Genomic DNA, 4,067 nt, shown 5'->3' on the forward strand with positions numbered 1-4,067 from the left:
GCTGCCACCTGCCTCCTCCAGTTGTGATCCTTTATATTGGGCAGACAGACCAGTTCCCTACCTCCTCCCGCTGCCACCTGCCTCCTCCAGTTGTGATCCTTTATATTGGGCAGACAGACCAGTTCCCTACCTTCTCCCGCTGCCACCTGCCTCCTCCAGTTGTGATCCTTTATATTGGGCAGACAGACCAGTTCCCTACCTCCTCCCGCTGCCACCAGCCTCCTCCAGTATTGATCCTTTATATTGGGCAGACAGACCAGTTCCCTACCTCCTCCTCCTACCTCCTCCTCCAGTATTGATCCTTTATATCGGGCAGACAGACCAGTTCCCTACCTCCTCCCGCTGCCACCTGCCTCCAGTTTTGGGGCAATGCTGTAATCAATTGGTTGTACTCTTGGATTGAGCAGACCTTCCCATACAATTCTGATAACTCCAATTTATAACTCCAATTTACAATATCATGTAAGAACAAAATACCCTTTTCAAACATCTTTCCCATAAATACAGGTATTTTATCAACCAGCACATTTAAGTTCAGCCATAATATTTGTTGTAATATTTGTTCTCTCTTTTCAGGGGGATGACATTGAAATTGTAGCCAGCTCTGCTATGCTTGTTTGAAAAAGCATTTTCAAAAAAAGCATTTTCAATTCATCTAAAATGAGACATGGCAATCTGCACCAAAGGGAAACTCTGCACCAAGGAGAAAATCTGCACCAAGGGGAAAATCTGCACCAAGGGGAAAATGCCATTTTTAACAATGGAAGAGCTTTTCTTAGTGATCTACTTGAGAACCATTTCGGGTTTAAGTAAAACATTTGAATAAGTGAAGCTTTTAGAGAGGTTTAGTGCTTTTAAATGTAATAATCTCAACCCACCCAATTCATAGTCATTATATAGATAGGCACGCTTTTATCAAGGCACAAGGCAAGACACAGGAGGCAGACACAGGAGGCAGATGGTTGGAGTCTGCTTGATAGAGCTGCTAACCTTAGCTAGCTAGTTTAAGCTGCTAGCCATCAAGCTAACGAAGATAACTAATCATGAAATGTCTCTTCTCATGGAGGCCTCGTAGGAGTTTACTACGTATTTGCTACGGTATTTTCCGGGAAACTGTGGACGACCGGACTTTCAGTGCAACAACTGCCAACTTGCAGAGGACTACAGGACCAAGCAAATCTCAGGATGAACGTCATTCCGATATGGGGAGAGTATCACCACCCTATCTCTACACTGACTGACTAGCTTCACAGGGACCTCTCACCAGGGAAATCTGCCTACGAAAAATGGAAACAGGACTAATGCTTCTAGAGAACTCACTGATGCCACAGCTCACTTCTGGCGCCATCGTCTTCAACTGGTCAACAGAGGATCCTGACGGGGTTCAGATTTTCACAGTTGCCATGGGCTGACGTTGTCAGAATCATGAAGCCAATATATTAGAGGCTAGTAGTCAATATTAGAAAATATTTTAATGAATTGATGATTATTTCAGATCGTGCAAGCGCCAATTATTTCAGGCTCATAAGATACGCTTAGGGGCAGGGCTGTAAACGATTCAGCAGGCACTGGCATTACACTTCTGGCTCAAAGACTACTGTGAAGCTTTTATAGATAACTGTGTCACCTTTGGAAACAGACGATGCTCGACAGGAATGATGGAGTGCATCAAATCATCTTGGCTGACTTATCAGTGAAGATAATCCTAATGACTTATCAGTGACCCAAGCCCTGCTCCAGATAATCCCTACCATTGAGACAATGACTTATCAGTGACCCAAGCCCTGCTCGATATCAATGACCCAAGCCATTGAGACAATAATTTACCAGTGAGACCCAAGCCCTGCTCAGATAATCCCTACCATTGAGACAATGACTTATCAGTGACCCAAGCCCTGCTCAGATAATCCCTACCACATTGAGACAATGACTTATCAGTGACCCAAGCCCTGCTCAGATAATCCTACCATTGAGACAATGATTTATCAGTGACCCAAGCCCTGCTCAGATAATCCTACCACTGAGACAATGATTTATCGATGACCCAAGCCCTGCTCAGATAATCCCTACCACTGAGACAATGATTTATCGGTGACCCGGCCCTGCTCAGATAATCCCTACCACTGAGACAATGATTTATCGGTGACCCAAGCCCTGCTCAGATAATCCCTACCATGACAAGTAACCTAATTTATGTCCCTCTAACTTCCCTGAATGCCTCTCTCTGTCAATCCTACAGCTATATTATGCAGTAAGCATGCACCTATTAACCCGAGTTATGCTGTTAGCACTGAGGCGGAGTGCCCTAGTAGGAAGTCTATTGTGTGCATCCCAGCCTGCACTATCAGCTCAAAACATAAATATCACTGTTAAATCTACCTCTGATAGCTTCCCAGTAAAGCAATAAAAACAAATAAGCCCACATTAACATAGGTAACCTAAGACACAAGGTTCATTAAAATCGATAACTTGCTAGTAACAGATAACTTGCATTATACTGACTATCTCTGAAACTCACTTAGATAATACCTTTTGTGATACAGTGGTAGCAATACAAAGACTCAGAGCTAGAAAATGGTATATCATAACAGTACACTACAGTTGAGGAACAATGGGAAAGTGCTTCTGCTTTGAAAGTTGATCAACTTGTAAACTCACTTTTGAGAAATGGCCTTTGAATGTTTTTGGTACCTACTGGAGCTCTTCTTTGTCTACACCCATTCAGCATCGTTCACACCCTCTTAAGCCTAAACCCCATCTCTTTAAGGATTCACATGAGAGGCCATGTACTAAACAACCAAGGATTTCAAGACTAAGGCTGGTTTAAACTACGGGTGTGTTCGTACATTTAATCTGGAGTGCCAGAGTGTGCTCAGAGAGTGCGCGTTCGTAAACTCAAAGCGTTGTCAGTTTGTAAATTCAGAGTGTTTTGCTCTCGGAGCGTTCAGAGAGCACACTGGTTCCACCTCTGGCCGAGGAGTTGGGTTGATCGGAGCGTTCAGAGAACACACTGGACCCTCTGGCCAGGAGTTGGGTTGATCGGAGCGTTCCAGAGAGCACACTGGACCCTCTGGCCGCGAGGTTGGGTTGATCCGGAGCGTTCAGAGAGCACACTGGACCCTCTGGCCGAGGAGTTGGGTTGATCGGAGCATTCAGAGAGCACACTGGACCCTCTGGCCGAGGAGTTGGGTTGATCGGAGCGTTCTGAGAGCACACTGGACCCTCTGGCCGAGGTTGGGTTGATCGGAGCGTTCAGAGAGCACACTGGACCCTCTGGCCGAGGAGTTGGGGTTGATCGGAGAGCGTTCTGAGCACACTGGACCCTCTGGCCGAGTTGGGTTGATCGGAGCGTTCAGAGAACACACTGGACCCTCTGGCCGAGGAGTTGGGTTGATCGGAGCGTTCAGAGAGCACACTGGACCCTCTGGCCGAGGAGTTGGGTTGATCGGAGCGTTCAGAGAGCACACTGGACCCTCTGGCGAGGAGTTCAGGTTGATCGGAGCGATCAGAGAGCACACTGGACCCTCTGGCCGAGGAGTTGGGTTGATCGGAGCGTTCAGAGAGCACACTGGACCCTCTGGCCGAGGAGTTGGAATCGGAGCGTTCAGAGAGCACACTGGACCCTCTGGCCGAGGAGTTGGGTTGATCGGAGCGTTCAGAGACACACTGGACCCTCTGGCCGAGGGAGTTGGGTTGATCGGAGCGTTCTGAGAGCACACTGGACCCTCTGGCCGAGGGAGTTGGGTTGATCGGAGCGTTCAGAGAGCACACTGGACCCTCTGGCCGAGGAGTTGGGTTAGTGGAGCGTTCTGAGAGCACACTGGACCCTCTGGCCGAGGAGTTGGGTTGATCGGAGCGTTCTGAGAGCACACTGGGCGCTCTGGCCGAGGAGTTGGGTTGATCGGGCGTTCTGAGGAGCACACTGGACCCTCTGGCCGAGGAGTTGGGTTGATCGGAGCGTTCAGAGAACACACTGGACCCTCTGGCCGAGGAGTTGTTGATCGGAGCGTTCAGAGAACACACTGGACCCTCTGGCCGAGGAGCTGGGTTGATCCCGGAGGAGCGTT

The sequence above is a fragment of the Oncorhynchus nerka genome, linkage group LG20, assembly GCF_034236695.1.
Source record: "Oncorhynchus nerka isolate Pitt River linkage group LG20, Oner_Uvic_2.0, whole genome shotgun sequence".
Lineage (NCBI taxonomy): Eukaryota > Metazoa > Chordata > Actinopteri > Salmoniformes > Salmonidae > Oncorhynchus > Oncorhynchus nerka.